The 13791-nt window shown below is 36.0% G+C and overlaps 1 non-coding gene across 1 annotated transcript; it reads left to right on the forward strand.

Moving 5' to 3' along the window:
- Positions 1 to 274: 274 nt before the first annotated feature.
- Positions 275 to 348, forward strand: TRNAM-CAU (transfer RNA methionine (anticodon CAU)). Its single transcript has one exon. It is a non-coding gene; the product is annotated as a tRNA-Met (tRNA).
- Positions 349 to 13791: the final 13443 nt, after the last annotated feature.

Here is a 13791-nt window from a genome sequence, read left to right on the forward strand (position 1 = left end):
GTAAGTATACTCGATGGATAATGTTCAGGGAATTAACGGTTAAGATTTAGACACTTCGACGGATGAGGATAAGTTGATATCCGTCGAGCTTTAAAATACTCCAGAAAAGTAATTGATTTTTATTTACAATTTGTATATCGACGGATGACTCAACTCGATGGATAATGGTCATCCGTCGAGATGCAAATTTTGACTTAGCCAAAATTTTCATCCAAGACTAAAAATCAGTTAAATTTCTAGCTACTTTTCAACTTGCAAAAATTCTTCTCTTCAGCGCGGGGTAGAGCAGTTTGGTAGCTCGCAAGGCTCATAACCTTGAGGTCACGGGTTCAAATCCCGTCTCCGCAATATCTTTTTTTGGCAACCCTTTTTTAGGTTTGGCGCTATTTCGTTCTTTATCCGAACTAATTTTTTTAAAAACTAAATATATATTAATTTCGAATCAAATCCCTGAGTAATTAAGCATACCGAACTCACTTACCAACCTAGAAAAGGTGGATTCATCCAGTGGCTTGGTAAAAATATCTGCAAGTTGCTTCTCACTTGGAACAAAATGTAACTCTATAGTACCATTCATTACATGTTCCCTTATGAAATGGTACTTGATGTCTTGCTTTGTCCTTGAATTTGCACTGGATTTTCAGTGATGGCAATTGCACTTGTGTTGTCACAGAAAATATGAATCCTTTCAACTTGCAAACCATAGTCTAGCAATTGATTTTTCATCCATAAAATCTGTGTACAGCAACTGCCAGCAGCAATATATTCAGCTTCAGCTGTAGAAGTAGAAACTTAATTTTGCTTTTTACTGAACCAGGACACAAGCTTGTCTCCTAAAAATTGACAGGTTCCTGTTGTGCTTTTTCTATCAATTCTGTAACCTGCATAATCTGCATCTGAATAACCAGTTAGATTAAATCCAGAATCTCTAGGATACCAAATGCCAAGGTTTGGTGTTCCTTTGAGATATCTGAAGATTCTCTTAATTGCTATCAAATGAGACTCTCTAGGATTAGCCTCAAATCTAGCACACAAACATGTAGCAAACATTATATCTGGCCTACTAGGTGTTAAGAACAGAAGTGAGCCAACCATGCCTCTATAACTTGAAATATCCACAGACTTTTCAATAGTGTTTAGTTCAAACTTAGTTGCAGTGGCCATGGGAGTTTTTGCAGATGTGCAATCCATTAGATCAAACTTCTTTAAAAGATCAAAAATATATTTAGTTTGACTAATGAATATTCCATCACTAACTTGCTTAACTTGTAAACCAAGAAAGTAAGTTAGTTCTCCCATCATACTCATTTCATACTTGCTTTGCATCAGTTTGGCAAACTTTTTACAAAGTTTCTCATCTGTAGAGCCAAAAATAATATCATCTACATAAATTTGAACAAGTATGCTAGAACCATTCACATTTCTGAAAAATAAAGTTTTATCTACAGTACCTCTTGTGAAGTGATTTTCCAAAAGGAACTTTGATAAAATGTCATACCAGGCTCTAGGTGCTTGCTTCAGTCCATAAAGTGCTTTCAGTAGATAATAGACATACTCTGGGAAATTTGGATCTTCAAATCCAGGAGGTTGACTTACATACACTTCTTCCTCCAAATCTCCATTCAGAAATGCACTTTTGACATCCATTTGATAAACCTTGAAATTTGCATGGGCTGCATAGGCTAAGAAGATTCTGATGGCTTCAAGTCTTGCAACAGGAGCAAATGTTTCATCAAAATCTATTCCTTCTTGCTGAAAATAGCCTTTAGCAACCAATCTTGCTTTGTTCCTTACTACTATGCCATTTTCATCCATCTTGTTTCTGAATACCCATTTGGTGTCTATTGGATTCTTTCCTGTAGGCTTGGGTACCAGCTTCCATACTTTATTCCTTTCAAATTGGTTTAGCTCCTCCTGCATAGCTAAAATCCAATCAGGATCTAACAAGGCTTCTTCTACCTTCTTTGGTTCTTCCTTAGACAGGAAGCTGCTGTATAGACATTCTTCTTGAGTTGCTCTCCTGGTTTGAACTCTGGAAGAAATATCACCAATAATCAGTTCAAAGGGGTGATCTTTTGTCCATTTTCTTGGTTGAGGTAGATTAGCCCTAGATGAAGAGACCTCAATATTATCTTGATGTGTGATTGAGTTTTGATTGCTAGAAACTCCCCCTGAGTTTGTGGATCTTTGATTTGAGATTGGGGTGCTTTCTATGGGTGATCTGCCTTGACTTCCTGCTCCTTTTGATAACCCGACGGATGGTGAATTTTGAGTACCGACGGATGAGGCAGGTTATCTTTCGACGGATGAAGCGTTATGTAACTCGACGGATGTTGAGTTTTGTGCTTCATTTGTAGTAGATTTGTCTGCATTATCCTTAGACATTGTTTTTTGATCACTCTCATCATCACTTTCATCACTGACCATCTCAATATTGTCGAATTTGAGGCTCTCATGGTAATCTCCATCTTTTAGTCCTTCAATCTTTTTATCATCAAACACAACATGTATAGGTTCAACAACAATGTTGGTTCTTAGATTGTAGACTCTATATGCTTTACCAACAACATATCCAACAAAAATTCCTTCATCTGCTTTAGCATCAAACTTCCCATTTTGATCAGTTTGATTTCTCAGAATATAGCATTTACAGCCAAAGACATGAAGAAAGTTCAGAGTTGGCTTCTTGTTCTTGAACAATTGATAAGGTGTCATGCATCTTGCTTGATTAATCAGAGAGATGTTCTGAGTGTAGCATGCAGTGTTTACAGCTTCAGCCCAGAAGTATGTTGGTAGTTTTGATTCTTCAAGCATTGTCCTTGCAGCTTCAATAAGAGATCTATTCTTTCTTTCCACTACTCCATTCTGTTGTGGAGTCCTTGCTGCTGAAAACTCATGCAAGATTCCATTTTCCTCACAAAATGCTCTCATGACATAGTTCTTGAACTCAGTTCCATTATCACTCCTGATTCTTCTAACTTTGAAATCAGGATGATTGTTAACTTGGCTTATGTGATTGATGATGATTTCACTAGCCTCATCTTTGGACTTTAGGAAATAGGTCCAAGAGAACTTTGAGAAATCATCTACAATTACTAGGCAAAATCTTTTCTTTGAGATTGACAATATATTGACTGGTCCAAACAAATCCATGTGAAGCAGTTGTAGAGGCTCTTCAATTGCTGAATCAAGTTTCTTTCTGAATGATGATTTAATCTGCTTCCCTTTTTGGAAGGCATCACACAGTCCATCCTTTGTAAACTCCACCATAGGAATGCCTCTAACTAGCTCTTTCTTTACCATCTCATTCATGGTCTTGAAGTTCAAATGATATAGTTTCTTGTGCCATAGCCAACTTTCATCTTGACTTGCTTTACTGAGAAGACAAGTTACAGATTATGCTTTAGTTGAGTTGAAGTCAGCTAGATACACATTTCCTCTTCTCACACCAGTGAGAACCACTTTGTTGTTTTGATTATTAATCACAATACAGGTTTCTTTGTTGAAGGTTACTGAGTTGCCTTTATCACAAAGCAGGCTGATACTCAACAGATTGTGTTTGAGACCATCCACTAAGGCAACCTCTTCAATGATGACATTGTCCTTTGAAATCAAGCCATATCCCACAGTATAACCTTTGCTGTCATCTCCAAAAGTGATACTTGGGCCAGCTCTCTCTTCAAACTCTGTGAGCAAGGTAGAATCACCAGTCATGTGTCTTGAACAACCACTATCCAAGTACCAAAGATTCCTTCTGTTTCCCTGCACACATCAAAATCAAATCAAGTTAATTTTGGTACCCAAGTTTCCTTGGGTCCTGCCTTGTTAGCTTTCTTCTTCTGTTTCTTAGGTCTTAACTCATTTGACTTAGGAATTTCAGATTCTTCCTTAGTCATTTGGGTTGGGCCTTTGAAACCACTAGATGCAACAGAATTATCATGCATGTTATGGCTAATAGGAAATGGCATGCTTGGTGCAAACATGTTATTCCAGTAAGGCATGCTAAATGGCATTTGAGGCATATTGTATGCAACATAATATGGATTAGGTGCAAATGGCATATTAGCAAACTGTGCATTCATGTTCTGTGTAGGCGTAACATTAACAGGCATGGGAGGCATGGCATTCATGTTAGAGAGTTGAGGCTGAACAGACATGGGAGTAGGCATGACAGATTTGCATTTAACAGACAAATGATTTACACTACCACATTTGACACAGATTTTTCTAGGAGCATATTTGTCAGGTGTGTAGTTATTATGTTTGTTAATCCCTACTTTACCATTCCTATTGTTTTTCCTTTTAGTCTCTGTTTTTACCTCTATCTTCTCAAGTCTGTCACTTAACTGTTTGACAGTCATGTGACCAACATTAGCCTTCTTCCCTTTCTTGGCTTGACTTGACTCTCCTGAAACAAAGTTCTTGGAAACAGACCCATACTTTTCATTTAGCTTGGTTAATTTGGCTTTGCTAATGGGTTTGCTCACAGCTGACGGATGAGGATTTTTATCATTCGACGGATAACACTTTTTGTTATCCGACAGATAGTTCTCATCATCCGTCGAGTCTACATCTGTCAGTAATCCATCTACCAAAATAGGTTCTAGTTTCTCCTTATTCTTTTTCCAGGCTTCATCACAAAAAGACTCAATTCCTTGAACCTTGGTGATTTGAGCATGAACATCTCTGGATGTTTTCCATGCTTTAATCACCTCCTGTTCACGATCGAGCTGCTTCTTTAAAATTTCTTCCTTTTTCAAGGACTCAGTTAATTCCTCCTTGGTAATTCTACACTCAATTTTTAGTTTCTCAAACTCAACAAACTGAGACTCAAGCACATTATTCCTCTCACTCAAAAACAAGTTGTTTTCTTTGATTTTAGCATTTTCTTTAGTGAGGGACTTAAGTGTAACACGCAAATGATACAATTCTGTAGACATATCATTTATTGCATCATTACACTCAGCTTTAGATAAATGTGCAAGGTTTGTAGTGATTACCTGATTGCTTGAGGAACTTGTCTCTGTTTCATCAGACTTGGCCATAAGGGCTAGATTGACATAGCTGACATCCTCATCTTCATCCAAACCATCAGCTGCCCAGTCATTCTCTTGTGTAATAAAAGCCCTTTCCTTCTGTTTGAGTAGATCAAAGTATTTTTGCTTATAATCCACAGACTCAAATCTTTTCTTACTGGAATCTGACTTTCTATACTCATTTGCAAAATGCCCTGCCAAGCCACATTTGAAACACTTGAATTTTGATTTATCCACCATGTTTCTATTTGGCTTTGCAGCTCCAAAGTTCTTCTTGAACTTGAGCTTGGCAAATCTTCTTGAAAGGAATGCTAGGTGCTCATCAATGTCCTCCATATCATCTTGACTCAATGAATCTTCACTTTCTGCAGCTAGCCCTTTACCTTTGCTTTCACAGGCCTTTGAAGTTGATTCCACAGCTTCCATCTTCACTTCCTTCTCCTTTTCCAGTTCAGCCACTAGTGCAATGGATCCTCCTTTCTTCTTTCCTCTCTCCATTCTTTCATCCTGCTCTATCTCAAGCTCATAGGTCTTCAAAGTAAACTCCTTATAATCTTGTGAGTTTCTCAATGAGACTGTCATTGGTTTCCATTCCTTTGGAAGAGATTTGAGAAATTTCAGATTGGAGTCTTTAGTCTGATAGACTCTTCCATGCAATTTAAGAGCATTTAGTAGCTTTTGGAATCTACTAAAAATGTCAGTGAGTGACACACTTTCTTCATTGTGAAAATGCTCATATTGCTGAATCAGGAGCTGCATTTTATTTTCTCTTACTTGCTCAGTACCATCACAGATTATCCGTATTGTGTCCCAAACTTCCTTGGCAGTCTTGCAGTTGATGATGTTATCAAACATGTCTGCATCAACACCATTGAACAGAATGTTCATGGCCATTTTATCTTTCCTGACTTGTTCAATATCAGGATCAGACCATTCATGCCTTGGCTTTGGAACAGATGGTTCATTTCCTGTTGCAGCTCTCATTGGAACATGAGGGCCTCTTTCTATGCAGTCCACATAGGCCTCATCTTGAAAAAGCATATGAAGATGCATCTTTACCTTCCAATGATGGTAATTATCTTTATCAAGAAAAGGAATCTTGACTCCAACATCTTTCTTGTTCATCTTGCTGAATTGTTTTGATCTTTAAACTCTTTGTAGATTAAGAGCTTGCTCTGATACTAATTGTTAGTCCCTTAACAATATAGCAAGAACTACAGAAGGGGGGTTGAACGGAATTCTTGAACCTTTTTCTTGAAATAAAAATGTTCAACTCGATTATGGATATATTTGTTTTGATTAGCACAATGCGGAATGTAAACTTGAATGAATCAAAATATAAGTAATTAAAAACAAGAGTCTTTAAAAACTTTCTGGTGGATTTAAACAATTCCACCAGAGATATTTAAATATATCGAGAGGACTCTGTGTGCAGAAATGCTCACATCTGCTTACACAAATAGAACTGCTAAGAACACAGGAAATGCTAAAGATAGTGCTTACAAAGATTTCTCTGTTGTTGTTTCTTAGCTATCTCAGTTATTTTTCTATTTGCCAATCTCTTGGTTTATATATTACAAAGATTACAAAGTCAAAAGAACTGAACAAATATAAAATCTAACAGTCTTGATCTTTGTTGCTTTTCGTCCTCTATTTCCCAGTTAATGGGCTTCCACAGTGTACTTGTATCCAACTCAACGGCTGTGTGTCAGCTTTCACTGTTCAACTGATGTTTGAATCTTGATATGATCATCTGTCGACTTTCAGATCATCCGTCGATGACTTAATTGATCATCCGTCGATGACTTAATTGATCATCCGTCGACTGCTATGTTAAACATTCGTTGATAGTCATTTGATCATCCGTCGAGGCTTTATTAAGAATCCATTGTTAGCTATTTTGGTCATCCGTCGAAGCTTTGTTAATCATCCGTTGGTAGCTATTTTGGCACTTGACTTCATTTCACTTATACAGAATTACAAGACATTGCTTATGTACAGTTAATCAACCTATTCTGCATATCTAGTTAAAGTCAACATGACTTATATGCTACTCCAGATTCTATAAAAAGGTGCATACAACACTGTGCTACATACTTATTATTACATAAGCTACTCACTCGATGGATAATAAGTTAATCATCCGTCGGGACTATAATGTGTTATCCGTCGGGACTATAATTCTTATCCGTCGAGTGCTACATTATTTCACTAAGTAAAATCTACTTAGATGTTTTGTTTAGGTAATCATCAAGTACACAACATATTCATAACAGTTTATGATATGTGACCAGAAGAGGCAAGGCGTAGGAAAGGGAAACAGATAGTCGAGGCGTAGGATATTGTGATTGGAAGTTAGAGAAGTATAGCAAGCTAATATCAGGCAAGTGTTCTAAACTTTCTCGAGATATATTGTTGATGATTGATAATTCTATTCTATATTGCAAGTGCTTTGAAGCACTGAACCCTAAACCTTGATTCCTGTTGTTGATCTTTGAGCAGCAAACCTTATTCTTTCTGAACCATTGATTGTTGTATACCCGAATACGAACCACAGATATACAATACTACTCCACAAATATATACAAACTAAATACCAGCCACTGAATCAAATGACTTACATATTCAAACCATTGTACCTTATGCTTTGAAAGACCAAATCCTTGTAACCTTAAAACGCTGATTCCTTTGTTATCCAATTCTTTCATTACCTAACAGCCATTCTTTGAAATTGCTATATTGATCCTTTGTGAAGATTAAAACCATTTCATTATTAAACATCCAATATTGCTTATGATTTTGTTTATTGCTTTACATTGTTTATTCTGTTATTATGTTAGAATTAGATTGTTTTATAAAATTGGGGACCAGATTCATGGTCAGACCAGATTGGTGGTCAAGTTAGGCCAATGTATGCCTTGGATCCAGTAATTAGAGCAGAGCTGTGTGCCTGCTCGGGGTTAGTGCGTGACTGATCAGCAGCCTAACCTTGGTTTATAAAAATAAAAATATAATATCCAATTCTAAACCATTATTCATTGTTCACTTGATGATCATTATTCTCAGTTTTGTCGTTGTGACTTGCTGAGCTAGTTAGCTCATTTGTGCGATATAGTTTATGTTTTTTTTTTCAGTTAAGAAGGAACCAGTTGGTAGCGAGGATCCCAAATCCAGTGCGAGAGCTAGGGGTCCAGGTTGATCGAGTTAAGCTAGCAGACAGCTTTTGAGATAGTTTAAGTTTGTAAAAGTTGTAATATCAGGACTTACTGTATCAGGACTTACTGTATCAGAGTCAGGATTTAAAAGTTCAGCATAAGGTACTTCATTTTCAAATTTCAATTTTTCATGGTTATCTGCATCTTCTAGACCTGTTATCTTCTTGTCATCAAAAGGTACATGTATAGATTCCATGACTGTTCTTGTTCTCAGATTGTAAACATTGAAGGATTTTGTGGTCAACGTATAACCCACAAAAAATTTTTCATCAGCTTTCATATGAAATTTGGTCAGCTGCTCCGGATGAGTTTTGACAACAAAACACTTACAACCAAAAATATGAAAGAACTTCAAATTTGGATTCTTTCCCTTCACCATCTCAAATGGTATTTTTGCATGCCTGTTGATTAATATTGCATTTTGTGTAAACCAAGCAGTTTGCCCAGTCTCAACCCTGAAGTGGGTAGGCAATCTTGCTTCCTCTAGCATGGTTCTTGCAGTTTCTATTAGAGTTCTATTCTTTCTTTCAACAACTCCATTTTTTTGCGGAGTTCCTGGAGCAGAAAACTCTTGTTTTATCCCTTTGAGTTTGCAGAACTATTCCATAGAGCTATTCTTGAATTCAGTTCCATTATCACTTCTAATGATCTTCACTTTATATGTGGATCCTTTTTCCAGCTCCCTTGCATGATCAAGAAGAATGGATGGAGATTCATCCTTGGTGTGTAGAAAATATACCCATGTGTATCTTATATATTCATCAACAATTACGAGTGCATACCTCTTCTTGGAAATTGACATAACATTCACTTGACCAAAGAGATCAACATGAAATAGATGATATGGTTCAAGAATGGAGGATTCAGTTTTACTCTTGAAAGAAGTTTTCTTTTGCTTGGCTTTCTGGCATGAGTCACATAAGCCATCAGGAGTAAAAACTGCATTGGTCAATCCTCTCACAAGTTCATTGATATTGTTGAAGTTAAGGTGAGAAAGTCTTTTATGTCAGTTCCAGCTGTCTTCCATAGATGCTGTACTCAGTAGACAAAATTTTGAATTATCAATACTTGTGGAGACCCTGGCTTTATATAAACTACCATGTCTTACACTAGTAAATGCAATCTTGCCATCACACTTGCTGATAATTTCACAATGCTTCTCATTGAAGTTGACATGGTAACTTCTGTAACAGATTTGACTCACACTGATGAGATTATGCTTGAGTCCTGCAACTAGAGCTACATTTTCAATGATGACATTTACAACTTTGATTTTTCCATATCCCAAGATTTTTCCTAAGTTGCCATCTCCATAAAAAATGCTTGGGCCAGCCTTCTCCTCAAATTCTGATAGCAGGGATTTATAACTAGTCATATGTCCTAAGCATCCACTGTCCAGGACTAGAGCATTCCTCCTGTCACCCTGCAATCAGTAATTTGAATTAGTTAGTGTTTTTAAGGACCCATACTTGCTTGGATCCTTTGGCCTTTTTAAGTTTGTTAATATATGCAGCGTAAGACTTTTTATCAAAGTTTATGTTAACATCCTTACTATCAGTATTTATACATGCAGAAACAGACTTTGCTTTAATTAAAGAGGGTTTCAGTTTATAATAATCATAATACAAATTTTGATACTCTTTACATGTATAAATAGAATGCCAAACACTTCCACAATGAAAACAGGGACTCTGTGGTTTATATCTAACTGTTTTATTCCTAAACTCTGATTTGGAAGAAACAACATTTATCTTTTTATTCTTCTTGCAAGAGTTAGCAAGATGATTAGTGCTAGCACAGTTTGAACATGTCTTTCTAGGTGCATTAGGTGGAGTTATATAATTTTCTTTCTTATTAACACCTACCTTGCTATGCCTATTTTTCCTAGACCTTTTCCTCTTGTCTTTCATGTGTAGATCATTTAGCTTTTGCTTAAGCTGTTTCTGACTCATTGAACCAATATTTACTGAATTTGTGTGAACTTGTTCACTCTTATTAGTAATTAAGTTTGATTTAGGGGTTGTACCTTCCTCATGGATTGACTTAACAGTATTAGCACTAGGATTAAACTTAATGGTCTTTATTTGAACCTTGTTCAGTTTGACCTTGCTATCAGTTTTTATTGGTTCCGTTCTCTCAGTTTCTTTTCCACTTTTCTTATTAGAATTAGAACTAGCTGAATATCCTAATCTTGATCCCCAACAACCATTCTCTAGAATTTCCTGAGTTGACTTTCCTGAGTTAGTCCAAAGTTTAATGACTTCTCTTTCTTTTGCTAGCTCCTTCTCTAGATAAGCATGTTTTTCTAATAATTTTTCCTTAACATAAACAACATTATCTCTTTCTTTTTGAATTTCTAGCATGGAAAGCAACACAATTTCTAGGTGATCATTCCTTTTCTTTAATACAGAGTTTTCACTCTTGATTCTATTATTCTCTAAGGTTTGATCCCTAAAACTAACATGCAGAGACTTAAGAAATAATCTTAATTCATAGATATCATCAGTATCAAAAGCAAGAGGATTCTGAGGTACCTTTAATTCAGCATTGTTATCCTCAGCATCAGTCTGTCGCCCTCAATCTCGGGGGTTAGGAAATAAGGACCCACACACTATTAAACTAATATACTAACAGTAGATATAATAAACCCCGATTAAGCACTAACAAGATCTAAACAGGATTAAATATGAGACACGATTACAACTACCAACCAAAATAAATATATTATAACCCAAAATAATAATAAATTCAAATTTATTCGATTCCGACATGGAACCGACAGATAACCCATTGTATCTGAACCAACTAGAAAAGCTCTTCCAACTATCACGCTTGCTCACACACACATCAACTACCTGCTCTGGCATCTGAAAACCTACAACATGGTAGGGACCTCCAGGAACGCTCTTCCGAGCGGTGTGCCTAAGTCTGACCATCTTCTTTCTTAACTGCCATGGTTAGATCAAAGCAAATATATGAGCAAAGAAGCTCAACAAGTAACTATATAAACAGTTCTATAATTCAATCCATTAGCAATAACAGTATCTGAGGCATTCTAATTTTAAAATTCTAGGTGGCAGATTTCTATCTCTGGCTATATAAGGATTATGAAGAAAGATTTGGGCTTTCAGGAATCAAGGCTCAGGATAGGGTGAAAGCCGACATTCATCAGAAATCATCGGCATGACTTTAAAGTGTTTCTCAACAGAAGAAACTATAAATCAAACTTTAAAACTTATCATCAACGTAAAGTGACAAGGTTCACAACATTACAACCAAAACAAAGATTCGAGTTGTTCCATTTCATTTTACTTCATTTTTAAAGAATAAGGAGAAAACTGCTCAAAGAATGTAAACATTTTCATCTTTATAGAATATAAGGGACCCCTTGATTGGAATATCCATCTTTTAATTATAATACGGGTGATCAGCCCATACCGACCCCCGTCTGGTCGTTATGGTACCTATGGAATTATAGCCTTATATTGGACTAGCCCCGCTAGCCTCTTACGTGATTGGACTAGTCCCACTAGCCTCTTACATCTCTATCCAATTCATCAGGAATTCATTTGGAAAACCTTTATGTTGGAAGAAGGAAAGGAGTTGACTAAATTCATTTTAACATTACCAAGAATGTGAAATCATTTGGACTCATTCAAGTCGAAAATCATTATTAAGTTCAAATTAAGATTCCAAGTAAAGGAATGAATCAAACGTAAACATGGGTAAACATGGATCAATACTAGGGAACTGGATCAAATGATAAACAGGGTGTACTAGTTCCAAGTTAGAATAGTTTCAAAGATCAACGCATGACAGGGTTCATAGGTTATCGAAGAATCCAGATTGATCAAGATATTAAGTAAGGAAACTCATAAAGGTTCTTTTAGGGTTTACGAGATCATAAGATAATAAGGATATAATAAGGGAATTAGGGTACGAATCAACAGGGTTACTATAAATATTATAACAGAGATCAATATCAAGTTGTCACAAGAAACAATATCATGGTTTCTCAAAATCAATAACAGGTGTATCACAAATGCAATAGAAAGTCACTACTTTATCATGGCATCAATAATTTCCTCTCTATAATCAATTCATAAGAGAAGGCAGAGTTACTTGCCTTAAATTGCTTTCCTGCTTTACTGAAACTGAGCTACTTCCACCTAGGATTCCTTTCCCTTTTCTAGCCTGAATACTTCCGCTATCCGAATCTACAATCCAAAACAGAACCCCTAATTAGATACTCGATCACTCTCGACGTTTCTCAGAACGCCTAACGTTTATCCCAATTCGCGATAACACTTAACTTATATCACACATAACACATATTAATACATACTTTATACTCTTATATCCCCTATTCATCCAACACTCTTTATATAACAAGCATTTACACAATCCCATGATTTTGATAACTCAATTCCATTAAGTCGTAACTATGCTTACTCGCGATTACGCTTAAACACTTAGCACATAGCATGCATTTCAATTTTCATATATAATACATCCAACAATTCTCCAGAATCCACATTGGATCTTAATTCTATATCTTATAATCACATTTAACCAAGAATCGTCAAACCATATAAGAATTGTGAGTAAAAACTTGTAATCTTTACTTAATCATATATGATTCATCAATCAAAACCAATTGAACTAATATGCTTATACCCTATTGCATAATTTCCATAAAACTGAATCAAAACGCCAACTTATTTATATCCAACTATGCACATAACAATTTCATAAGCATTCGTATCCAACATTTAATTTCCAATTCAACCAAAAATCAAATTTATCATTGAAACACTTATAAAATTAGCATGCATACACTTAAAATCGACATGCATGCTTTAAATCATGAATAACATCTAATTCTAATCCAAAACTAAGAGACGATTCTAATCAATCAAGTTCATCACAAAAACCAAACCAAATATCATATAAAACCAAAAATTTCATTCGAATTCTCCAAATAACATGACATGCATCAATTAAAAACATGATATTTTGTAGGAATTATAGAACTCAGACTTTGTATCATCTTTCACCACCAGCTCACCAGAGTTCATCACCGATGGCAGAGGTTCTCGATGGCGCCTCGAAATCGAGGGTTTCCTACTCGAAAACAACCAATTTTTGCTTAGAAATCAACACCAAAACCGAATCAAACAATCAACCTCGAGCCTAAAACTCGAACTCAGGTTTGAGGGTTTCGATTTCGATCAACTTGAAAATGACATGCAAGGTAGAAGGAGGAAACTAGGAGTAAAACGAGACTCAACCATGGTCTCGGATTCAAAAACAATCAAGAAATGAGAGAGAACGGAGAGAGATTGTACCGAGAGCCGAGAGAGAGAGTTCAAAAAAGAGAGAGAGATCCGGGCGGAGGAAGAAAGAAAAATGGAAGGGGAGGGAGTATTTATAAAACATTTCAGGGGCAAAATGGTAATTAACAAAGTCTTTCTTTCTTTTCTTTCTATTTGCAATACTATAAATCTTTTTAGTAAAATATAAAACATCTTCCTAATATC

The sequence above is a fragment of the Apium graveolens genome, chromosome 5 (genome assembly GCF_009905375.1).
Source record: "Apium graveolens cultivar Ventura chromosome 5, ASM990537v1, whole genome shotgun sequence".
Lineage (NCBI taxonomy): Eukaryota > Viridiplantae > Streptophyta > Magnoliopsida > Apiales > Apiaceae > Apium > Apium graveolens.